This window comes from Equus asinus, chromosome 1 (genome assembly GCF_041296235.1).
Source record: "Equus asinus isolate D_3611 breed Donkey chromosome 1, EquAss-T2T_v2, whole genome shotgun sequence".
Lineage (NCBI taxonomy): Eukaryota > Metazoa > Chordata > Mammalia > Perissodactyla > Equidae > Equus > Equus asinus.
Genome location: NC_091790.1, coordinates 33,399,769 through 33,426,739, shown reverse-complemented (window position 1 = coordinate 33,426,739; position 26,971 = coordinate 33,399,769). Strand labels below are relative to the sequence as shown.

General features: G+C 39.1%; 1 long non-coding RNA gene across 1 annotated transcript; it reads left to right on the top strand.

The window, feature by feature from the left end:
* On the top strand, nucleotides 1–24,088 carry LOC139046403 (uncharacterized). The gene is made up of 3 exons (XR_011506497.1): nucleotides 1–518; nucleotides 23,118–23,232; nucleotides 23,846–24,088. It is a non-coding gene; the product is annotated as an uncharacterized lncRNA (long non-coding RNA).
* Nucleotides 24,089–26,971: the final 2,883 nt, after the last annotated feature.

The window sequence follows — 26,971 nt, the reverse complement described above, 5'->3', positions numbered from 1 at the left end:
TCCAGTTGTCCAGCCGGATGTCCAGTTGGGAGTGTGTGTGGGGTTCTGGATTGCGGCAGCGCATCTGAGGGGCAGGGGAAACTCTGAAACAGAGCAAGGTTTGGTGAGTGGCTGCATTGAAAACGCCGTTGTGCTTTTTAGGTCAAATTTAAATATTACATATCAAACTAATCTAATTAGCCATGCAATTTTTAAAGATTTTGGAAACTGTGGGAAATTGATGAACTTCCAGCTTTGGTCAGCCATTTGTTTAAGCGCATCATGCCCATGGGAAAATGTCGCATAACAAAAACAGAGAAAGGATTTTTTTTTTTAAGAAAGAGCTAAATATCTTTTTAGGATCAAACATCTTTGTGGTCAGATCAAACAGCCAAAAACAGAAAGAAAAAGAAAGGAGAGACAGAAGAGAAATTTCCACAGGAACTCACACGTACTGGAGAAGTAAAATGAACTGCTTCTTTTTAAATTCTCAAGCTCTTTCCATTTGTTCTGCTACAAGCTACATCATTAAATGTTTGGTGAGTGCCAAAAACAGTTTTATTTTGCAACAGTTAGACTTGGTTCAAAAATCGTAAGCCTGTACATTTAAAGTGGAGCAGATCCATGCCCTCAGTGTCTGTCTCCTTAAATGGGCAACAGTGGGTGGGGTGGGGGTGGGGGATTCACAGCCAAGTATTTTGCACAGTAAATATGCTGCATTTCCACAGTTCCTGGTGAATCTTTGTATTTTCTCTTCAGGGTTCCTGGAGATAATGATATACTATAGCTAGCTGAAAAGAACATCTGTTTTGAGAAACTGTGAACTTACAGGTGCCATTTGTCTGTCTGATGTGTTCTCGTTATTGTCCTCCCCATTTTGTACCTCTCTGTTTCTTCATTGATCAAATCTATGCAAAATAAAGGGACTGAGAAAAACACTACACAGCCATAATTTCTTCTCCCTTCAAAAGGTTACCCGCTACCTTTCCTGTTAAATAATTCTGCTTGATATAAAACACCCAACTTTTTTGGGTAAGTGTGTGTTTCCCTTTCCCTTTAAATGCAAGTCTTTGGTTCACTAGGGTTTACTGCTTAATGACAATGTGGTGGAGTTCGCCCAGGAGAACAATACATCCATTAATCTGCCTCATGCTTAATTGGTAACTACTGTATGGGCTGGCATTTCAAACACAGATTGCAAATGTACTTGAATTAGTTACTGTTTAATTGATACAACTGGCACTCAGCCTAGAACCAACATGCAGCTACTGTACAAAGAGAGAGGCTTGAAAAGAGAGAAAAAAACACAAGGTGTGATTGTGATTCATCCTTTATATGTTTATATCAATTATTCGTGGAGTATAATTACATAGCTTTTCATATTGCTTTAACAAGCAAGAGGCCAAAACAGGCTGCTAAAAAAATCCTTGTAATGCTTGCTGACATGAAGAATGGCAGCAGTAATTCCAACTCCCTCTCTTTCTTGATTCTCCCCTCACCCTTGCAAGAGTACTTATATATGTACGACTGAGGTTGGGGAATGTGATATTTGTAACGGGATATAATGCCTAAGAGGATCATTTTGACAATGTCTCCAGAATAGCAGGATGCCAAGGAAATAGAATAGTATCGTGACAATAATTCAACTTTATTACCATTCACACCAGAGTTACTTAACACATTTTCAACAGAAGAAAATTAATTTCTCGAGATTAATCCCCAAATAATTCCACTTAGGCACATCAGGCAGGAACCATTAGGTTCTACAACTTTCCTTTGAACAGAGAACATTTGAATTCCAGAAATGTTGTCATGATACTGATGGTTATCATTTATTGAGCATTTTCTACACACCCGGAATTACGCTAAGTGATTTAATAGATAATTTCTCATGTAACCCTCCAAACAGTTACACTTTATTTCATTGATTAAATGTATGTGGAATAATTGGACTGATAAAAGCATTAAACTGAGCTTCCTTACCCTTTTTAAAAAGTCAACCCACTTTTAGACTTAAATGGTTTTGCTTGCTATCAGACACCCAACTGCCATCTTGGTTTTATAGGTATATGCTAGTCACATAAGAGTTGATGGCTTTTTCATACCCAGAATTCATATAAAACAACCAAAATTCTCTATACCAACCTGCAGGGGAAAACCTCTCATTGGTTCAGTAAATAGTTCTTAAGTATTTACTGTATATCTGGTTTGATCTTTACGTTGTGAGAGATATTACATAAAACTGATCTCAATAATATTATTAAAGTTTCTAATTGCCAAAATCAAAGGGACAGTTTCTATTTAATTTTTTTTAGAAATGTTGTTTGTTTGCCTTTGTTTTGTATTACATGACTTTTCTTTGGTTGAATCTTTGTAATATTTGGCAATGTTGTTCATGGTTTCCCTGACACAAAGCCCTTGTGATTTTCTCCAGCCTCTGTGACTTCTTCTCAATTGCTTTTGGAGGCACCTCTTTCTCCTCCAATACTTAAGTCTGAGAGCTTAATATCACAGATCTCTTTGACTCCATACACCTTCTCTGTGCAATTTGATTCCATACTACTGGCTCTACCTATAAAGCATAGGCACCTAAACTATATATACCACAGTTCCAGGGGATTTTTTTTCCTGCCGAATAATATATATAATGTTTAAAAAAATCACTGAGAGTAATCTCACATAGAAATTCCCAGTTCTCCTTTTAGCCCTAGATTACTCTGCTGTGGTCCAGAGCCAGACACACAAAGCTAACTGGACATGTCTGCTGGATTGTCTAATAACAGCTCATAAATACGATCCACAGTGGACTCACTGCCTTTCTTGCAAACCCACTTTTCTGCCATGTCTCCTCTCTTGTCAAGTGGTATCTCTATTTGCCCAGACACCCAAGCTAACAGCCTGAGAGTCATTCTTGGTTTTCCCCCATCCTTTATTCCTCGCCTTCTTCACCAACCTGACGTGATCACAAGTGCTCAGATTTTAATGCTCGTTTACTTATTTTTCAAAACTATTTCTTCTCCCCTGTCCTCAGCGGCACTGTGTGGTTCAGACCCTTCTTACTTCTCATCTGAGCTGTTGCAATCACTTGCTAACCAGTTTCCCTGCCTCTTCCTTCACCTCCTCTCCAATCTATTCTGTAGAGATGATTCCAAAGCAAGAAAATGTACCCGTTCTTGCTGAAGATCCTCAAGGACTCCCACAGGCTTCAGGAAAAGGCCCTGTTGTGTTCTGATCCCTGTCTATTTCTCCTGCTGTCTTTTCTCCAGTCTCTCAAATGTTCCCAGCCTTCTCCGTCTGCTTAATTCCCACTTTTTCCTCAAGGCTTGATTCGATTGTCAGTACTCTGTCAAACTCATCTCTACCCTTTCTTGGCCAAGCTAACTGTCCATCCAATCTCTTCCCTGAGTGCCCCATGCATACTTCTGTTATAGACTTGATTATATTGCGCTACAACTGCAAGCCATCCCCATGGCTTTCTTGTTAGACTATAATCACATTTGCTTTTTTAAAAAAAAATAATAAAATATAAGTTTTCATTATTTATAATTTACTATTGATTTGCTTTGTATATTAAACAATAGTTCTATTTCTTGGTATCTTAGGAGAGATGTAAAACACAATATGGGACTCAGTGTTACATACTGAGTATATAAATAATAATTGTTCTCTAATTTCTCTTCTTTGCCACTAACTAGCTGAGTGACACTGGGCAAACCACTGAGTCTCCCTAAACATTGGCTTCACCTTCTATAAAATTATCTCTAAGATTTTTGTAACACTGATCTTCATACTTATGTACTTCTTTACACATTATGCTGTATAATTAGCCCTTTAATAAAAGTCTTAGTGGTTTTCTATTGTTGACTAAAAATAATTCCAAAGGTTCTGATTCAGAGTCTTCTTAGACTTTAATATTTGTCCCTATACTCAATGTGGAAGAAGGAGGAGGAGGAGGAAGAGGAGGAGGAGCAAGTGAAAGAGGAGAAGGAGGAGAATGATGATGGAGAATTGTGCCCAAGAGAAAAGTACATAAAGGGAAGAGTCAAAACTTCAAGCAAATGAAAATATCTTCGTCTACCATAATGGCGATACTAAATTGTAATAGGTCATTTTCCAATTTGATTCTAAGCTCCTTGGCATCCAAATGAAAAGAGTAACAGTATCAGATACAAAAATGATCATAGGACGATCAAGGATTTTCCAGCACAAATTTCTAAAGTGAGTTTTTCCACATTGAGCTCCATGGGCCAGGCACCAATAATACACCAGACAATGCATCAACAGAATTCCTAAATAAAATATAAGAATGCACTGATCTTACAACACCCTTCAAGAAAGGCCAGGCCATCATTTTAAAAGTATGTAAAGACAATTCCCAGAGTGGCCAAGATATATTTCAATTGTGTAGCCTTCTACTAATTGTTTGATTAAAAGTAAAATCTAGTCTTGAAACTTCTTTCTCGTCTAACCAATAAATAAGTCTAATTGTTAAGTCACTGCTTTGCATTTGCATTTTCAAAATTACTTTCCTCAACAGCTTTGTGACTTTCTCTTAAATTTTTTGCCAAAATAACTGTGGCCTATGGATTTGAATTGGATTTTATACTGTTTTGTGAATTAACTTAGTCAAAGATATTTGACAAAGAACACCTCAGTGAGGAGCAACACAGCACATCCTTTAGACAATCCTCCCAAACCATCACTTTCACCCAGGTTCTGATAAGCTCACAATGGTATATTTTGAATAAAACTCTACTCCCGGAAGTGGTAGTTGCTCCCTCCCTCAGATTTTATTAGCATTTTCTGTCAACACTATTCATCTGGCCTATCCTGGCTTCAACATTAACAAACTGTGCAACCTTGAGCAAGTAACTTGACCTCTGTCCTTTAGTTTCCTTGTCTGTAAAATGGGGACAATAACAACACTGAGTTCATTGGGTTGTTACGAAGACAAACTATAATAACGCATGTAAAATGATTACAATGGACCCAGCGAATAGAAAGCGCATTAATTGCCTCATACATTTAAGTTCTATGTGCTTTATTGATTAGTATCAGCATACAACAAAAAATGCTTCCCTTTCTGAGAGTATTATGGATCACATGTTTAAGATTGGTTAAGCTATCACTAAACTGTGATCTTGGTTACTTTGGTGCTGTCATTCTTCATTTATTCTGAGACATAGAAACTATTTTTAAAATATATAGACATCTAGCTTTATTCACTGCCAGTCTTTATCATTTTTAAACAAACTTGCTCTCCTGCAAGGCATAATCATCTGCTGGAATAGTGAAAGAAGACTCTGCATATGAACTTGGAAACATGGATTTAGTCTAGCTTAATGATACCCTTGTTTCAGCCTCTTTACTTGTAATGTGAAAGCATTGGGATAGCTATTAAATGTTCATTCTAGTTTCAAAATTCTGATTCTAAAAATTCCAGTTAAATATCCTTTTAGATCCAGGGAAACAAATGAATAAAAACCTGTATATAAAATACTATTTCTCTCTGATGTAAAGTTCTTATTTCCCTAAATTTCTTAACTCTAAGGAGAATTGCTATTTTCCCAGTTAATTTTCAGTTTCCTTTGATGTTTCTGAAAATTTCAGGCTAATCAATTCCCAGATGGCTCTATTTCAAGTGTTACCCTTTTGCAGCAAAGAGCATCTCCCTGTGATTTAGACCTAATTTTGCTGTGAGTATTCTCACCTCATTTAAGATGAGAGCAGAGATTCCTGTTTATTGGCCTATATGCCTGATGCCATCATTATCTCTTATCAAAATGGTGAGCATTGACCTCCAGAGGAAACTTATTGCGTTTCTCTGCTCCTTTCTCCATATACCTACTCCTACTCCCCAAGGATGAGTCAAGGTCAAGACATCATACTCCCAAGGAGAAAGAGTTGTGAACTGAATGAATGGCTCCAACCCTAGAAATTCATGGTGGCACAACTTTTAAAGGGATAAAGGTGGTGGCACTTGAGTGTGGATTTTCCTCTCTGGTCTCTGTTTCTTCCATGGAAGATAGAAATGGTCAGGGGGGCCAGAGTCATTTCCCCTCGGAGAAATCCCAACCATCTCTCTTTATCTTTAACTCTCTCTGTCTCCCACTTGGGACTGTCCCCTGCCTCAAGGGGCAGCCCTACATCATGAGTGGAAGGGCCCAGGTTTGATAAAACTTGGAGCAGGAGACTCCATGTTGGGGCACTCATCGTCCTCCTTCCCTCCCTTTCTCTCTACCTCTCTTCACTTATATTTCCTCCCAGCTTGGGAGGTCTACTTTAATTCTGTCACCTGATGGTAACATTAAGGACTCAGGAGTGGATTTAGGGGATAGCCATGTGGCTCAAGGAGAAAGAATGTATTTCCCTTGGAAGCGCACTCGAAGAAGTATCTATGGCAGGGCAGGACCCAGTTATTTCTGAGTTCCTTTGCCAAAGAACACCACATGACATCACTTTAATTGCAATTCAATTAACATAGCTACCATTTGGTAGAACTGATTTTAACTCATTCCATTATTTTCGATGGGAATTAGACAGGTTGTAGCTAGCTCCTTTCGGTACTATTCCCTTTTTATGGTCAGCAGGAGTGGAGGGGTTCCCCTTTTAAAATCTCTGCTTGTTTCCCATCCATTATGCAAATATAGCAGAATCAGTTAGAAAATAATGGATGTATTTTTTAAAGCTGTGTGTCTCCGTAACTACACTTTGTTGATTTACGACTTTATGCTGATGCTTTCCAATCTTGTTCTTTTAAAACTTTTGAATATTTTTTACTTAAGTATTTCTCAATGAAATAATTTTCTAAGCTTTTCTCATACTTATTATTCCCTGTATAATATACTCTTTGCACTGACTAAATAAATAAATCTGGGGTGTAGAGACCATAGCCTGTAATTATTATCTTTATCCCTTATTTTGCAAAGCATAAAATAGGTATGCAATAAATATTGATTAGAAAAATTAGTAAAAATCACAGAAAGATGATCACAGAAGAAATACAAATAGCCAATAAGTATAAAAACAAAAAATTCATTCCTCCTAGTAATTATAGAAATTCACATTGGAACTATCAAATTAGTAATGATATTAATATATTTTAATATTTGATGTTTTAAAAGAGTGAGAGACTGTCACTAAAAGATACAAATCTCTCTAGGCAGCAATTTGGCCATCTGTATTAAAAATCTTTCAAATTTGTATTGTCAAAGAATAGAGACACAGAACAATTCTTGGTATACAATGCTAATTTTATTATCATTCAAGAAATATTTATTAAAGGTCCACCACATGCCAGGCAATGCTCTAAGTGAGCAAAGCAAAGCCCTTGTCTTCAAGGAATTTACATGGAAAATAAAGTCAGCTAGTTATGTGTGCTGTGAACAGTATGACCACATGCCTCTTTGCCGGGGACAGCCTAGTTTAAGGCTCTTGTCCCCACATAATTATTAGTAGCAGAGTATGAGCGTAGAGTGATGGGGGGGAGTGTTATTTTAGGCAGGCTAGTCGGGGAAGGTGACTTTTGGGCAGAGGCCTGCATGCGAGAAGCAGTAATCCCCATGACTCTCTGGGGAAATTATTCAGGCAGAGGAGAGAGTGTATTTGAAGAGCTGCGAGAGGTGAGAGGGTGCAGTGGAGTGAGCAAGGGGACAGTGGAAGGACATGGGTTTGGGTAAGACTGAGTCATATGAAAACCTTACGTAAACATCATTGCAATTTTCTGGAAATGTTGAAACAAGTTGAATGTGGGCTCAACCTTTTTTTTTTTCTGGTAAAGCAGTTAATAAGCCCTAGTCAGCAAAATCTGTTACCAGAACTTAACAGAAAGTGCCATGATCAGAGCACCCTCTGCTCAACATAAGATGCGTCCTTCTCTGCAAAGACTCAAGTCAGGTCTTGACAATGGTAGATGGGTGGGGCCTGAGCAACAAGGGAGCAAGAATTCTCTGGCCAGTGTCCAATGTCAGGGCCTTTCTCTTTGTCACGATTTCACTTACTTTTGTTCTAGTTACTACGTCTGAAAACATGTTAAAGTCAGCATAAGCTTCCCATATAGAGATTAATTGGCCAAAGTTGTTGTTTATAGTCAGAGAATGATGACTTTTCGAGAGAACTTAATTTTATATTTTTAAATTAAACCCAGAGAACATATGAGCTGTGCAGGAGGTGAAAACTGGATCGTCACTTCTGTTCTCTTCACCATGACCAGTGGACCAGATTCTTTATTGGGAGGAAATTAGCCAAGAATTATGCTCCATCTGTATAGGATTTTGAAAAGATACCATCAGTGGTTTACACCTTCTGTTACTTATTGTTTTAGATTTAACCCATGTCAAACATTTATTGACCATCAACGAAGCACAAGGCACATTGTCTTATAGGACAGTTATTTTTAACTATCTCTGCTCATGTCTCCTCAAAGAATTTCAAAAACTGAGGTACACCCTCACACTTTTCGAAGGTAAATATTTAAATTTTTAATCATAAATTCAAATTGTCAAAAAGAATTTAATTTCTCATAATTGTAACTATTCACATTTTAAAATAAAATGATTCCATCACTTTTTGAAATATATCAAGTTGAACATAAATACCAGATCAATTTGCTATCCACCATCATCAATTAAAGACATTAACAAGCTCTTCAAGAGTTAGCAATTCCGCATCATTTCTTTTTCTTCTTGAACTATTTCTGTTATACTTAATCATTCATCTCTGCCACTAAAATAAGTATACAAATCAAAATTCATTTCTTTATTATTTCCCCTGGCTATCAGAATCTATGTACTAAAACATTCTTCTGTATTGACTTATCATTAACGTTATCATATTGCAAATCTTGACATGTAATTATTAAAAATAAAGGTCAATTTTATAGTCCTTTTATAATTACTGGAATTACGTCTTATTAGCATTAAATTCATTTTTCCCATGCTTTTTGTTGAGGAAGATTGGCCCTGAGTTAACATCTGTTTGTTAGCTTTTTTTCCCTTCTCCCCAAAGCCCCATTACGCAGTTGCATATCCTAGTTGTAGGTCATTCTGGTTCCTCTATGTGGGCCACTGCCACAGCACGGCTTGATGAACAGTGTGTAGGTCTGTGCCCAGGATCCAAACCAGTGAACCCCGGGCTGCAGAAATGGAGTGCGTGAACCCAACCATTTGGCCATGGAGCCAGCCTCTGAATCCATTTTCAATTTTCATTTTTGTAGATGTAAGTACCGAAAACATTTGTTGACGTAAATAAGCAGATGAGAATGGATGTTTGTTATAGCGCTGTCACTCAATTCCATGAACTCCCTCAAAGTTATGTACAAATATCACAAAGTGATCTATGATCAAACACTTTCGTGATGAGCTGAACACTTGTTTAGGATCTCCTTCAATTTTGTGGAAAGCAAAATATTAGAAAACACATGACTTACAAAAGGAATTTTTACCTTTACCCAGATACTAAACACATTCCTTTTCAGTTTCCAAGTAACAAACTTAAAGGCTTCACCAAAACTTATCAAATGTCTGCTAATTATATTAGTACTCTTACGTGTGGAGGTATGTTATACTAAACATACTAATATTTTTACATAATATACCAAGAAATTTTGTTAAAAACAATGTAATGTTTCATTCCCAAAGTCCTTTGCTAACACCATAAAATATTTTTATCTTATCACATGCTTTCAATATACTATTGCCAGCGTTTGGAGATTCAGGCGTAGCTCATTGAATTTATGAGCATGCTCACCATATAAACTAAATGGCAAACAAGTCCTCTTCGTCAAAGCTATGGGTCAAGTCAGACCCCTGCCTAAAAATGGATGATTTCACTTTGAGTTCAAAGGAATGTGTTGGTATCTGTTCCACGACAACCATCCTCCTGTTGTATTCTAACTGGAAAATAGAGAGAAAGATAAAATGATAGATAAATAAAAGAGAGAGCACAGAGCCTGGTCATGAATCTGTCACTTTGATGAAATAAGAAGCCCTTGCTTTCATGGAAGAGGGATGGAAAAAGTGATGTGATGGCATGGAAAAAATCCAAGCTGTCTTTATCTTTGGTACACAGAAGACTTTTACATGTTAAGGCAATAAACTATAGTAAGAGTCTGGATGGGTGAGAGGAACACTTTGTTTAGTTGTTTGCTTATATAGTAAAGTGGGAGAAGGTGGTTAGTTAAGGAGAGGTGGGACAGGGGCACCAGAAGGACACCTTAATCCCAAGCTTGCATCCTCAGTCTGGGGAATGAACAAACATGGAAGTTGAGCATATAGACATTGATTCCTCGTAAGCTTTTCGTGCCTATGTTCATGCTCAGAAGGACATTGCCCCTGTGTGAATAATGATGCAGAAGACTGAAAGAAGGATAAGCTCCCCTGTCCTCTAGGAATTTATAACCTAGAGAGGGAGGCATGCATTTGCCAATTCATTCAGTGGGTCCTCATTTGGGACCTTATATATTCAAGAGACTGTGGAAGGCACTGTCACGTGAGCGGAATATCAAAATGACATACGTGTGGACTCTGCCCTTTATGATCATGTGATCTGGTCATGTGAGGAAGAGAGGCAGAGAGGCTGTGAGAGAGACAGAGATGGAGGAATATGTGAGTTCAGAGATGGGGAAGATATTTTCCAGCTGGGCCTCTACAAAGGAGGTTATGTAGCATTTGGCCATGACAAGACGGAGCTAGAACATTCCATGAGATGGATATAATATTTAGAACTTCAGGGAGCTGATAAAACATACAAAAATATATAGTAGATGTCCAGTGGACAGACTTATGGGAAAGAAGACTGGAAAAGGAATTAAGACTAGGACACTGAAGGATCTGACATTTATTCTAAAGACGTTATATTTTAAAAATTATAAAGTTATTGCAAAGTAACGCATATCCATTGTAGAAAACCTGAAAATTATCTTACTACCTAGAGATCTTCACTATTATTAATATTTTGTGTATGTTCTTCCAAACTTTACATACTCATATTCCCAGCACCTAGAACACCAGCTTGGTATATAGTAGGCACTCAATAAATAGTTCCTGAATAAATTTTCTTTTTTGATGAGGGAGATTGGCCCTGAGCTGACATCTGTGCCAATTTTTCCTTGATTTTTTTGTATATGGGTCGCTGCCACAGCACGGCTTGATGAGGGTGTGTAAGTCTGTGCCCAGGATCTGAACCCAGGCCTCTAAAGTGGAGTGCGCCAAACTTAACCACTACACAACAGGGCCAGCCCCTTGAGTAAATATTTTTGAAACTAAGAATTTTTTACATGCCATTTTGTAAATATTTTTTCATTTAAATATATATTATAAAATATTTTCATGTCATAAGTATATTTGTACACCATCCTTTTAATGGCTGCCCTGTATTTCATTATATGGATGTGTGTTAATTTTCTATTGTCAGAGAAATGTTACCAGGTTTTAGCTTTTATAAATAATAATGCAATAAGAAATTACTATGAATTACTAAAATTTAATTGGTTGAAATTATGCATGTGTGATTTAAGAGTTTTTGTGAAGATTACATTACACCAGTCTACACTCAAACCACTGCTGATAAACTCTGTTTGTTTAGCCCTAAACTCAATTACATTGGGTATCTTTTTTAAAAACTTTATCAATAAGAAAGGTGAAAAAATGGATCTCACTGTAAGTTATTTTTTCTGTTTTTGCTTTCTAGTAAGGTTGAATATTTTTCACATGTTCATTGGCCATTTGTTGAGTTTCTTTTTAGACAATTGTCTATTCCTGTTCTTTGTAGACAAAGGTTTTCTGCAAGGGAGACAAGTGAGTAGGAGGAACTATACTTGAAAAAAAGAGTCGTTAGTAGAAGGATTTAGAATGAATTGGAGAGAAAACAACCAGGCCGAGGAAAGAGCAGTCTTAGCTGCAGAAATGGCAAAGAACCATTTCTGTGGAGTACTGTGGGCCCAAGGTCACGATTTAAGCCTAGAGGAGTGACAAAGGGAGGGAATTAAGCGGCATCGTACATATTCCAATTTTTTATAACATTAACCAGGAAACAAAGGCGATGGGACTTGTGTGGGGGTTGGGGACACCTAGGCATGTTTGTAGGCTGAGGATATGAGCTCCACTGAGAAGGAGATAAAGAAAAAGGGGCCCGTGTGATGGAGGAAGATCTCAGAGGAGGCGAGAAAGAGCAGTACTGGAGGCACGCATGCTGGATTTAGTTCTCTGAACCAGGAGGAAAAAGAGACAAAGGGTGAAAATCCAGAGAACAGTAATGACGCATCAATTAAATAGATTCATGTTTGTATGTGATAATATAAAATAAGGCGGTATGTGGTAAGTCCAATAGATAAAATATACAAAGCTGGGGGAGCCAGATGGGCAGAGGGCCCAACTGGCCGGAACATGGGTGATGGATTTATGGAAGCTGCGGCATTGCAGCCTGGCCCTGACAGGTAAGTTCCTGCTTGGGGCGGGGCATTCTGGTAGCCTTGGGAATGAATATCAATAAAGGCCATGAGACAGTAAAGCAGGGAGGGAGGATCTGAAGAGTGGAAATAGTGGGCTCTGAAGGTGGAGTGGCCCTGGTGGGTGGGAGTAGAGGGAGAGAACAGAGCAGGTATGTCAGGGCTGGAACCTCCAAGGCTTTCTGGAGCCATGCCTAATAACCAGACCCACACTTAGAATTCTCAAATGCATTTTCACAGCCGTTTAAACCTCTTCCCGACCCTACGACTGTTATCCTTACTGCCCAGGTGAAGAAACTGAGGCCCGGAAGGCTATGCATCTTGCCCAACATCCCCGAGGATGAAGGGAAGACCCGGAACTAGAGCATGGGTCTTCTGACTCCCGGCGCGATGCTTTTTCTTTAGCTCACCTTAACGTCTTCTATTTGACTCCGAGGCAGTGAGAATCCTCTGAAGATTTCAGAGTGGCATGATCACATCTCGCAGATGATATTATAAAACCAAATACATTAGTCACTCTCAGTCCTTTGAAAGTTCTCAAAGAAGAGAGGAGAACTTTGCCATGACTGGCATATTTTTATCTAGTTCAAAGGTTCATCAAAGTCCTTTACAGATTAATGAGTTAAAGTTTGCTTGCGACTGTGTAGGTAAACGGAGCAACCTAATTATGTCCTCGGCGTATCAAATACTGCAGCACACTTTGCCTAAATCTAATTTAGATATTTATACACTTTCTAAAAATAGAAAATTAGGAATTATCCATTATCCAGAACTAGTAATTCAATTAACAAGGAGATAAATACTGAAAAGTCTGATCCAAATCATGAGAAAATGAGGGCACTGTGAGATCAAGGACATAAAAGCCACCTACTGTCACGGCACACCTTGGCAGGAAAGGCCTCTGGTCCTCTGGGGTAACTGGCATTTTTTCACCTATAACCTCTGTGATGGACCCATTACACTCTTAGTCTTTGCCCACTCTGTGGGGCATTACTACCATTTCTTTACAGATAGAAAATCGAGGTTGTCAACAGATCCAAAAGTTGCCCAAAGAGCCTAGCCTGTGATTGTAGCTCAGACCTGTCACAATGCTGGGTGCAAATCCATTTCCCTTGACTGCACCATCCCAGTCCCCTTAAAAAAGAAAAAGTGTTCCATTGAGAGTGGCATGGCACCACTTCATATTATTTGAGGACATATCACAGGTGTAGCTTATTTCTAGCCATTCAACTTTATTGGCTAACACAGACAATGTTACAGTTTTCTTACCCATAGACTATATATATACGATACCCACAGAATCCAGAGTAAAAATTAACGACAGAATGGAGGATTCTTGCTCTACTCTTTCTGTTACTTTTTTGCAAATTAGAAAAGAAGATTTATGTTATGTGAAAAGACACAAGTGGGGTGGATTCTTTTATACATTCTCCTCTTCTTATGTGTTTTCTATACTTGCCACCTGATTGGGTAGAGGCTGGAATTGACAGGTAAGGAAATGTAAATGTAATCAGGAGCTATGTAAATGTGGTACTTATACCAAGTTCGTGCTAACATGCCCTCTGATTTCTCCCCAGGGCTCCCTGCGTGCTTGGAGCCAAAGGAGTCCTCACTCCATGTGTTTCAGTGCTGATAGACTGACGGACAAGGGCTTCCGGGGGCGGGGGGGAGGGGGCTGATGAGGAAAGATAGTCCTTACTTAACTGACTTCCTGGAACTAAAGGCTTTTGTGAAGTTAGCTGAACTCTTGGGGGATTTAGAAGCAATATGATGTAGAGAAAATGAATGAAGGCAGATTTGGGAGCCAGACAAAACTTGGTTCAAATGCCAGCTCTGTCACTTACTAGTTGCGTGATTTGAGGTTCATTATTGAACTAGTCTGAGGCTCAGTCTTTTCTTCTGCAAAGTATTTGCAGTATATGCAGTATTGGAAGTATGGTTTCTGCTTTGGAGAGAAGTGGTGGAATTTGTGTGGAGTAATTTATAAAAAGCGCTGAGCTCATGGGGTCAGCCCGGCTGTGCAATGGTTAAGTTCGGACGTTCTGCTTCAGCAGTTTGGATCCTGGGTGTGGACCTACACACCGCTTATCAAGACATGCTGTGGTAGGCATCCCACCCATAAAGTAGTGGAAGATGGGCACGTGGATGTTAGCTCAGGGCCAGCCTTCCTCAGCAAAAAGAGGAGGATTGGCGGCAGATGTTAGCCCAGGGCTAATCTTCCTCAAAAAAAAAAAAAAAAAGCACTGAGCTCATTGCCTGATATGCAGTAAAGGCATAACAAAGGTGAACATCCTTTAATGTCTAGGGAGATATCAAGTTAAGAAGGAATTTCAACAGATTTACAGTGACTCTGAAAGTATTCTTACATCTCACATAGGAGTCGGGGAATACAATGATGACCAGCTGAAATAACTCATGTTTAATAACACAGAATATAAAGAAACTATGTAGATATTTTACTGTCATATACATCATAAAGTTCCAGTTATAGATTATGTAGGTAATAGTAAAAGATGTGTAGTGGTTTCTCTGAAAGCTTACGATTTTGTATTCCAAATCAGTCTGAAAATACAGTATTCTATAATAGCTTAGTTCCTTTAAAATATAACTACTTTTAGCAGCGACCATTTCCTAACCTAACAGAATCTTCAGTTTCAGGAAACACTTTCCATTATCCTCTAAATTTTGCCTCCTACTGAAAAAGCAATGCTGCCAGGTCACTTTCATCAGCTGTAACATCAGAAGATCAGAAAACATTCTGGAAAGCCACAAAGATGTAAGTTTCCACTTCCTGTTTCTTAGGTCAGAGCCACAATGACAGGATCAATAGGAAATAGATCTGGAAATCAACTAACATCACAGAAAGACTGAACTTGGGCTGTCACCCTAAATTAAGGCAGATTACGTTATAAAGTATAAAAGGGGATAATAGATTTCTCAAAATTACCTCTGTTGGATTTTTAAATTTCCTTCTTCGAATTGGAATATCATTACCTCTACCCTTTCCATAGAGAAGAAGGTATAGTTTTCCTTTTGATCTTAAGTTTTTAATAAAGGGATAGTTTGTCAAGAAAGTACACATTTCTGAAGTTTCTGTTCCTTATTCTTTAGAAAAGATTTAGATCAAGATTCTTAAGCACTTAGAAAGAAAAAATAACGATATCATCCTTGTACATGCAGACCTCTAAAGGCGCCCGTAAGTCACATCAGGGTTAATCTGGGTGACTCAAAACCCATTTTAATGACAGCAAAAAATATAGTATATATAAAATATATATTCTACATGCAGGATGGAAGGAAGAAAATTGTGGTGACAGAACTAGATTTTTTAAAATTATTTTTTAAACCCTTTGGCATCATACCAAACTTTGAGGTAGACATACTCTTGTGGGGCCCTGTTTGTTCTTCTGATTGAACAATTTAAATTTAAAAAATTCAAAACGTATTAACATGCTGTTTTCCGCAAAGAGAGTGAATTTATGTGTTGATGCGTTCAATGCAGTTCAAAAGTAACACTAAATGAAAAAAGAATGTAAATTTATTCCAAAGACAATTATATAAATGTATTGACTCATTTTTTTTAAGAGTAAGAGTAAGAGTAAGAGGAACCTGTAATCAAAGGATAAAGCACGTGATCTCTTCAATTAAAGACCATGACTCTTTCAACATATGAAAAACAATTCACAACCTTGACCCCAGACTGGAGCCTTTGACATTCTTTCAGGCAAGTTAGGTGCTTACCCTGAAAGCATCCAGGTTTGGGGAATGCTCAGGTATGGAATAGCAGTTCATATGGGTTCTGCCACTTACTAGCTGGGTGACCCTAGGAAAATAACTCAGCCATTTTGGGTCTCAGTGTCCTAATACATAAAAATGAACACAATGACTCCTAGCTTTTAAAGGTTATTATGGAGATTCAATATAATATATCAAATAAATGTACATTGTAAACTGTAAAGTACTCTAACAATTTTTTTTTCTTTTTTTTGCTGAGGAAGATTCTCCCTGAGCCAGCATCTGTGCCAATCTTCCTCTATTTTATATGTGGGTCTCTGCCTCAACATGGCCGCCAATGAGCAGTGTATAGGTCCACGCCTGGGAACTGAACCTGGGCTGCCGAAGTGGAGTGTGTTGAACTTAACCACCTAGGCCACAGGGCCAGTCCCTCTAACAATTTATTTTTAAGAATATTTACAGTCAAGTCCCAGTAGGCAACATCTACTGAGTACCTCTCCTGGTGATGTTGAATGAGAAGGAAGTATGAAAAATGTAATGCAAATATAAATCTCAAGTTTTACCTCAAACTGCATAATTTTGAATACCATTGCATGTAACAGAGATACATAGGGCTTCAAAGTTACCAGCTGAGCCTCCAAGTTCTCATCAAACCTTTTTTGTATTATTTTTTTTGTTAATTCAATAATGTCTCCTTGTGCATCCCAAACCTATCACGGTGGTGATTTTTTGTTTCTGATTCCTTTTTTAAAGAGTTTAAATTCATTTTATGACATGTAAATATCAAAATAATAAATCTTAGGGGGCTAGCTCTGTGGCGTATGGTTAAGTTCGGCACACTCTGCTTTGGTGGCCCGGGTTCATGGGTTTGGATCCTGGGTGCAGTCCTATGCCACTTGTCAGCCATCTGTGGTGACAACCCACATATAAAATAGAGGAGGATTGGCACAGATGTTAGCTCAGAGCTAATCTTCCTTAAGTAAATAAAGAGGAATATTGGCAACAAATATTAGCTCAAGGCAAATCTTCCTCAGTCAAAAAAAAAAGCAATAATAAATCTTAAAAACAAGATATATGTTGGTAAAACCTATCAGTGACTGACTCTAATACTTCAGATTATTTCAGAAACACGAGAGAGCATGAAGAATAGGAAGAAAGAAAAGGTTCCCAAATTTATCATCCTACACAGGGAGTCACCAAAGATCCTCTTTCATTCTTAATATTACTGACTAAAGAGTCAGCTCCACTTTTGTTAAACTTAAATTTAAGATCAGAGAAGGTGATAGAATATGTAACTTGTAGATAGTCAGATATAAATACGTAAAGAAAAATATCTGGAAGGCGATGGACCGACAGGTTAAAGCTGTGAGAGCGACCGTTTCTGAGTAGTTGGATTGTTTTGTCATTTGGCTTTTGTGCTTCCTGAGTTTTTTATAATACGTACATTTCACTTTAATAAACAGAACAAAATCCACCAACACTTAAAGTAATTTAGTAGAGGCAGCCCAAGTCTGTGTTCTGTTCTGTAGACTGCACGCCTCTAGGGGGCGCTCTTCATATCAGTGTCTACATGAGGGGCCACTCTAGTTGTGAAGGGCACATCTGTGGAGCCCAGCTCAGAGTCACTGTGGGAAGGTGGCATGGCCAAGCATGTTCTATAATATGATGTTCTCAGATGGCTTCTGGAAGGGGTCTCCAGATGTCTTGATGCCTTTCTTCCTTCTAAGGAAATCCTCCTATTTGCTAGTTCCTACATGGCTTAATGTTAGGTGTGGAGAATGTGCCTGCTGTTTACCAAGCTCCTGCTAGAGAGAGAAATTAATTTATGTTATTTCACTTAATCTTCATGACAACTCTGTGAAGTAGATATCACCCTTATGTCACATGTGCAGACTGAGGTGAAGTGAGGTTAGATGATTGGCTTAAGGAAGAAGAGCTACGAAGGAGCCCCAGGACCTCACTGACTGCAGAAATTAGACCCACATGGGCACGCCTTGGTTTCTCTCACAGCAACCCTTTCTTTTCTGCCTCCTCTGAGGAGTTGCGTTTTTCTATTCACCCAACCTCTAGATTTGTATCCCCTTCATGTCTTCAGACCTTCTATCTTATATGCATAATTTCCCCAAAATTATCCTGCAGAAAAGAGTCACTTTATATTTGAGTCCTTACAAAATCAAGTATATCACAGGGGGCACCCTCAGTGACTTCATACTGAACAAAAAGGTAATTTCAACAACTGCCCTAATGTAGCCCAAATATTTATTTCTTCCTTGTCTTCTGTGTACCATTCATCTTATCTTGGGTTAAAAATTGGCCATCAAACCTACAGTGTCTCTTCTAATGGAGGCAGTTTGATGCACGTGCCACACATCCAACTGGCAATGGGCGCAGGCACACACAACTTAGGCGGCAAGGGTTTCTGGAATGCACCCAGGTTCCCTAGGACTCAAAGTGGATGATTTTTTTGGGCCCGACCCACAGAAACTGCCTGTTTCTGGACTGTATGTGCTCCTTAGAAATGCTGTTTGGATACTTAATTAGGCCCACCCTCCCCTTCCGGTTAACTTGACAGCCTGCTGCCAGAGTTAATAATTAACAAGGTGTCACAATACCTCTAACAGTCGTTCAGTTCTTTGCTCACCTGCCTCCCTGTCTCTTCCTGCTGCTTCTGAATTGCTGAAACTCCCCTGGGAAACAAGCTCCCTATAATAAATCATGGCACAAAGGCAAAGACTTGTGCGGTTCTAACTGAAATTCACAATTGGGCAAGCCCAGGAGGCAATCACCTGGCCATTGCCCTAACCCATATGCATCCTCAGTGCTGCTTGAGCACAGGTGAACATGAAGTTTTAATGAGGCCTTAGCTGCAAATGCATTGTGCAATTACTGTTAAGATGGGTGAACATTTGGCCAGGAAAGAATTGCATTTTAAGCAATAGGGTTTCCCTATTAGCTATTCCCAGCTATTAATTCAACCAGTTTGTTTATACATTTTGACAACTGTTCATGTGAAAGAGACCTGGGGATTTTATTTGACCACAATTCCATTATAAGCTAACAGTATGATATGGCTGCTAATAAAAGTTAATGCAAGTTTAGGCCACATTAAGTGAATAGTCCAAATAAAGGAAGGCAATATTCCCACTATACTTTGCTCTTATAGGTACATGGATCTTATTTTCCCAACCCCAAATTTGGCAAGTACAATCGTGCGTACAGAGACTCTGACATGGAACGTTTGGAAACATCCCTGTCCTTGAAAATCCAGGATATGTGCCTAGTGTATGTGAAGAACAGTCATTTATGCACTCAATCATTCATTTCTTTCTTTTTTGGAGCAAATATCTATTGACTGCAAATCTGTGCTAGGCTTTGTTCTAGATGCGAGGATAAGGAAGGATCATTCTCTGATTCTAAGAGTTGTTCTCCTGTGAGGTACAAAGAGGCACTTAGGACAAGGTGGGAGAAAGGCTGGCATGTGGGGTAAGCAGAGTTGCTAGGAATGAAGTTCTTAGAAGGAGCATCTACTACATTCTTACAGGGATAGTAAAGGCTGTCCTGAGGAAGTGACGTCTAAGGGGGAACCTAACAGTTGAGTGTGGAAAACAGAAGTGTGGATGAAGGCTAGTGGAAGGACGAGTGTGGAAGAGTGACCCAGGCAGAATGAACAGGATTCAATATGGCCACAGCGTCTGGGGCATGAGAGCAAAACTAAGGCCAGGTAAGTGGGGCCAGATCACTCAATCTCCAAATTCAATTGGAGAAACAAATTGATAAAGAAATACGTAACTAAGACAAGTATTTAAAAACATGTCCAGTGCAATTAAAAAAATGCATGTACTAAGTGCTATGGGACTATAGAGGAGTCAGTGACTCACTGCCTGGAGAAAGTCACAAAGAAGGTGACACGTGAACAAAGTTCTGAAAGGTGAGGAGTTGAGGATGTGAGAGAGAGGTGGAAGGTACTTCACTCAGAAAACGCAGCTTGTGCAATGCCACAATGAGCAATGTGTCATTGGTGGAGCAAATGGTATAAAATGGTGGAGCGAAAGATGGGAGATGAGACTGCAAAGTCGGTTGTGTCCTGATTTGAAAGGCTGACAAGACATGGAAAGGAATTTTAACTTCACGCAGCGGAAATCAGAAATCAACAAAGGATTTTTAGCTTCCATGTGATGTTTCAGTTTTCTATTACTGAATAACAAAGCGCTTCAAAATTTAGTGGCTAAAAATAACAGCAATTTATAATTTGTAATGATTCCATGGGTCAATGGGGCAGTTCTCCATGTGGAGTCAGCTGGCATCTCTCATGCAGCTGCATTCAGCTGGGAACTCAGCCGGGACCGGAAATCCAAGATGCATCATTAATGTCTGCGGCCCTTGTGCTGACTGTTGGTTGCAGCTCCTCCTTCCTAACAACACGGCCCCTCTTCCTCCAACAGCCGATTCTAGGCCATCCTCGTTACTGCATGGTGGCTGGATTCCAAGAGGGAGGATTTCCAGAGGACAAGCCCTGATGTGTGAGCACTTGTCAAGTCTCTCACTGCTGATATATGATTAGTCAAAGAAAGGCACAAGGCCTACCCCAGAGTCAATGTAGGTCATGACTACTCAAAGGCGTGAATATTGGGAGCCATAGTTATTGGGAGCCACCAATGAGGCAGTCTACTACAAATTTGAGAAAGCTGCCTTCCCACAGGATGGAGCATGGTGTGGAAGGATGAAAAAGGACATCATTTAAAAGCTATTACTATATTTCCAGCAAAAGGCAAAGAAGAACTATACTCAATCATAAAGAATAAAATTAAGACAAGAACCATTTCCAGAGTAGGATAAATAAAACCTGGTGATGTATTTGATGTGAGGGGTCGGGGGGGCGGGGGAGAGAGAATGAGAATAAACGTCTTAGTTGGAGACATCTAGTTATACATATCAGGCTGGGGGCGTTCAAAATATACAGATAGTGTATTGGGAATGACAGCGAAAGTCAGGGACCTATATTAGATTATGGAAAAGAGAGGAAAAGAGAAGTAATCATTAAAAGAGACTAGAGTGAATGGACCTATATTAGATTATGGAAAAGAGAGGAAAAGAGAAGTAACCATTAAAAGAGACTAGAGTGAATAGTTAAAACACAAAAACCAAAAGAGAAGAGTCTCATTGGAAAACTCATGATAAAATCAAGAAAAAGAGAGATCAATATTGTCAAATTTGAGGTCACGTGAAATAAAGAGGAGAATCTGTCCTTGTGATTGGTAGTTAGGAGGCCAGTGATATCCTCTGAGGTTGATAGTTGAGCTCTTGGGGAAGGTAAATAGAAGTGAACTGGACCGAATGGGAGGTAAAGAAGTAGAGATACCAATTTAGCTTTGACTTTTTCTAAGATCCTCTGACCCCTGCAGTTGCTGGTGGCTAAGTTAGTCCTGTCCATGTGGCTCTGTGAACCCTGAGATACACCTGCCTCCCTGTCCATCCACCAGATATCCAGCTGCTTGGGATGCAGCCCAAAGTCACAGGCTCACATGCCCATAGGCATCCAATAGCTGGAGGCTTATGCTTTCACACTGGCTCTATTCTCTGTCACAAGATACCATTTGGGATAATCTATTCAGCTGTAGTGTAATGAGACAGAGACAGACAGACAGAAGAGCAAGGACTATCTGGAAGATACAGGGATTATATAAATTACTGGCGAGTTGATACACTTGCCATTTACAGCTGAAATCCGGGCTGACTATTATAATAAAACAATCAGTTAGAAGCCTGTTCAATGTCAGGTTGGGGATGTAAGGAAACCATATTGCTGGGTACCAGCATCTTTTATAAGGCAAAGTTCCAATTACCTAAAAAGTCATTGCAACTATGACCAAAATTCTGCTCATGAGTGAAGTGCTTTGTTTTGTTTCATACAGAAGCCATAAAATCATTCGAACTTAAACCTGAAGCCACAGAATAAAGATTTCTTCTTTATCCTAGGTTTTATGTTAAATGTGGCAAAGATCCAAATAAAATGTGTTTATAATTTTAATTCAAAAATCACATGGGCCTCCTTGACCCTTAAGTTCTAGATGTTCTCAGCTTATGGCTCCCCACCCTTGCATATACTCCGTTTTATGACCTAAGACCCTCTCCCTTGGATTTCTGAGAATCCCCAAGGGAGGAGAGAGGGAGGGTCAAGTCTGTTCACGGGTTCCTCTGCCTTCTGGGCTTCTGCTCCTTCATGTCTGTTCTCTGTTCTGCTCTGACTGATGCGGGTGTGTCATTCAGCCACTGAATTTTTCAAATATTCCAAACCACGCAGAGCATGTGTGAGAATATAGACCCTATTAAGATTCCAAGGGCAATGCAAGATGAAGGATGGGATTTTACAGAGCAACAGTCTCAGAATTCATCTTTTTGGTTTCTCTATGTTCTTCCCTCATTCTCAGGAATAGTCATCATCTTTTCCCTCCATTTGAGATGCAAAACCAGACCACATCTTCTCTGGCCTCATGTAGGGAACCCGCCTCTGTTCTTGTGACTGTTTCTCACTTCTCCAAGCAGGATTCATCCAGTTTCCCAACCAAGATAGTCTCTAAGAGGAAGTCTGACGCCAGCTGTTATATATCCCCCCAACCCTATTCCACAATGAATAATATCTATTCAAAGTCTGGTGATCATATGCTTGAGTCTTTTCCGGGACAAGTTTAAATTTTGTGTAATATTATTATTTTCAATAAATGTGATTCATTCTATGTATGAAAAAATAATTAGTTACACACTTCCATAACATTCTATAAATAACTATAAACATATACATAAATTCAAAAACTTGAAAAAATAATTCATCAAGTCATGTGTTTAGTTTTTATTATTCGGAAAACGCGGTTATTGAATTGGTGGTGACGATGGCTTTGGAAATTTGTGGAAAATGGATGGTAGCCTATACCATTACTTATAACCATGTCGCTTTTTGCAGAAAGTGGGAAGATGTGGACATGCTGTTTCTACAGACAGTAACCATAGCCTGCCTGGTGTCTATGCGTCCACTCATCAAGGAACAACTAAGAGCTAATCCTGCTTCTAGTGCTTACGTAAGCCTTCTCACGCAGTCTTCACAATTCTGAAGTCGACATTATTGTACTTGTTTCACACATGAGGATACAGGATCTCAGAAAAATTTTCAAGGACTACTTGCATTCTCAACAATTTCTAGAACGATGGTGGAGTACACAGCTCTGGAGTGAGAGGGTAAAGATAAAGGCTTAAATTTTGACTCAGGTATTTATGTTGGGTGATCAAGTTTGAGCAAATCCCTGACCTTCCCACTGCCCTGGTGTTTGTATCGGGGCCATAATAACAGCCTCTCAGCTCAGCTGAGTTTTAAATGCGTTAATACGTGTAACACTCCTGGAAGAACGCCTGACAGAATGAGCAGTTGCCAAAATCCAGCTCTTTTAACTGTTTTCAGACACAGATTAAGGGGACATTTTAAAAGGTAACACTTGAAAATATCTTTCGGTATCTCACAGTAGAAGTTTAGATAAGATTCTATGTAGTAACATACATTTGATTAACATTTTATCATTCCTTTGATATTTCACTTATTATTTGTGCCAGCAGCACAAGGAGTTGCAGGGTCCCCAAAAGCCTCAGCTCCCCGTCACCCCTGAGGTCTCTTGCCCTATCCTCCCGGTGTCTTCTCAGGCTCCCAACCCGAAGGAAGATGGGTCACCTGCAGCTGCAGAGAAATCCAGGTCTCCTGTGCAAGGGACATTGGTCACATGATCATCGAAGTTTAAGTCAGATTGGTTGGAGGGTTTTGCTGAAATTTCTGCTTGGAACCTCAGAATTGAAATTCATCTGGCAAGTTTCACCCAGAGCAATTCTTCAGCAGCGCTTTTTTTTTCCCTAACCATCGAAACACTAAATTCAAAATAAAGCAATCCTCTACAGATTTTTATGACAGTTGATACAGTCCAATAAAATGAATTCTTTTTTCCTGAGTGTACTAGTGCACCATGTGGTGGGGATTATATTTTCTCTGTGGTCTTGTTTTAAATTCATTTTACACAGCACTTGAAATTCATTATAAAATATAACTTAGGATGTTCAGCAAAACTAAAAACGATTAAAATGACCAAACCACAGTAAATTAATCACTGTTGAAGTTTGGTGTAAATGTCCTGACTTATTTCTTGCAACATACATGCTTGGAAATGTACACTTTCACAAGTATGTAGTGATATATAAAAATATGATTTTGGAACTGAATTTCTTTTCATCTTTCCATGATCACAAAAGTGGCTCTACATTATCATTTTTTGCTATATATTCTGACATAAAACAAATCCCTTATTGATACACATTTAGATTTTTTCCATCTAGGCTTATAAAACTGTTAACTTGTTTCTTTAAGTTTAATTACCAAAGTAAATTTAAGAAAAGGAGACACAAAGGAAGAGACTGAAAAATAATAAGCATTCATGTTATGTTTAGATTTGCCTCTAAAATTACACGTATGGGTGCATCTATTGCCGTACATGTGAAGTTACACTGGAGGTAAAAAGGGGCCCCTCATTCAGCCATACATTTTATTTAAGCCGTCTGTGCTCACCAAGTCCTATTTAAACTCTCTGTAAACTCTCTGTAGTCAGGTTGTTCCTTTTAAGAGCTTAATAATTTAGCATTTGGGAAGTGTCACTGCAGTCTGTAATTACTGTCTCCATGACGCCCTACCAAAATTTTCAAGCATCTTCAGTCATAATTTTTGGCTCTAAATCAAAACCACCTGAAAGGTGCCCAGGTTAGGTATCACCCCCAATACCCACATTTCACTGGCCATGTCAGCATGGGAGATTGTTGATCAATAACAAACAACTGTGACCCATCAGGTCACCCAGGATCTTTATGATAAAAAGTGTTGCATACGAAAAGAAACTTATTTTTAGCTCTTACCCCCCCCAAAAAAATACACACATATATACATAACTATGTACACATATTATATGCATATATACACACATTATATATACATATTATTTTATTTTTACATTACATATACATTATTACATTGTTGTTACATTATATATATACACATATATATTATGAAATCCTAAACTTCTAGCAGTCTTCCCCATTCTTTTGTTAATTTTTTGATTCTTGTTGCCACCTTTACTAAAATTTATCAAAGGAATATAGCCTAGAACAACAATTTCTTTTTTTGAGACTCAACTAATAATAGCTCATGCTCACTGCAGCAGCTTCCCCCAGAAGGATCCCCAAGCACTCAGCAGAATACATACATAGAATTAGCATCACTCACGCAGCGGAGAGAGGCATGCAGAACCCAATAGCCATTCTTCACCTGCCATGTTACAAAGCCCAGCGCAGTAGGATTTAAGAGCGTGATCAAAGAGTAACTTTTCTAACTGAACCTCCAGGGGAATATAGGGTGACAGTATAATTACCCCAGTTAGAATTTAACCAGCCACAGAATTAATACTACCACTACTCTCGTAAGAAACAAAGAGACAGGAGAGGACCCGAAGGTCTTTAATGGCCAAAAGAGGTCAAGCCCTCAGTTTTATATCTCACCCCAGAGACATATGAGATATTTCCCCCCTGGCCAGGATGCCATCCAAGGCTGTCCCTTCTATTTTTTAACTAGACTGAAGAAAATAGTCATTATTTTAACAGTGCATTGCGCTAGGTTGCCAAGGCTACCTAGAGACCCCAAGGCCTAGAGCCTAGGCAGGTAATCACAGTAGAAAAGATAGCTTGGTCCCTCTTGCCACAGTCATGGATAAAGAAATGACTATGTCTGCAGGAGGGCCTTCGTGTTTGAAGGAAAAAGACACAAGGGATAAAAGAGAGTCCTTTAAAGGTGAAAACTTTAGTTATCTGGCTATACTGACAGGAATTTAAAACCCTTAGCACTGGGAGACTAGGCATATTCCAAAGTGGAATGGTCCTTGAGATTCTTCTTATCATCCTCAATAGCAGCAGTAACTAGATGCCAGGCCAGGAACTTCTCTCTGCTTCTCACATACTTGTCCTTTAGATGCATCCTCGTCCCCATCCCCTGGTCTATCAAGGTCACTGTGAGTGTCAGAAAGCCAGAGAAGCTGTGGAGACCACCCTGCGCTTCCCTTAGAATGGTAGCTCTGTGCACACAGAAGGCGCTTTTCTAGAACTCTTCTGTAGACTCTTTCATGAGAGTTGATCAAAAGTTTTCAAGTGTTCACACACCCTTAATTAGCAGCATCTTGGGTACTTCCACCCAGATGCAGGAGGCACCCATGCCCTCGAGAAAAGCAGGCTAGATCTGGGCATTTTCTTCCTTTATACTAGGAAGGTTTGAAGAATAATTTTACAATTAGATAACATTAAGAATGATGAAAGCTAGAGAGCGGAAAGCAGCCAGAATTAATTACTTACTTGAGGGTCTGCTCAGGCCTCTTTGGCAGTGTTCATGCTGATTTTATTATGTGAAATTAACCCTTGGTATTCAACTTGAGAGAGCATGATACAGCTGTAGACTTCAGGGCCCTCTGTTTCTTGCCATCACCTCCTCTTTCTCTCCAGCCCTGGCTCCCCACCGAGCAGCTTCATCTCCTCATCATTTTTTTTTCTCTTCTTAATCACTAAGTGTTTGATCTCTAAGTGGACGTGATGTTTCTAGAAATAAAACTGCGTTTGAAGAACATGATGGGTGCATCTTTCAGCTCTCGGTTTCTCTTCAGCTCCCTGAAGGCAGTTCCCATAACTACCCTAGAATAGATGGATAAGTGTCTGAATAAATGAATGACTGGTGTACAAAAGTCAGCAACT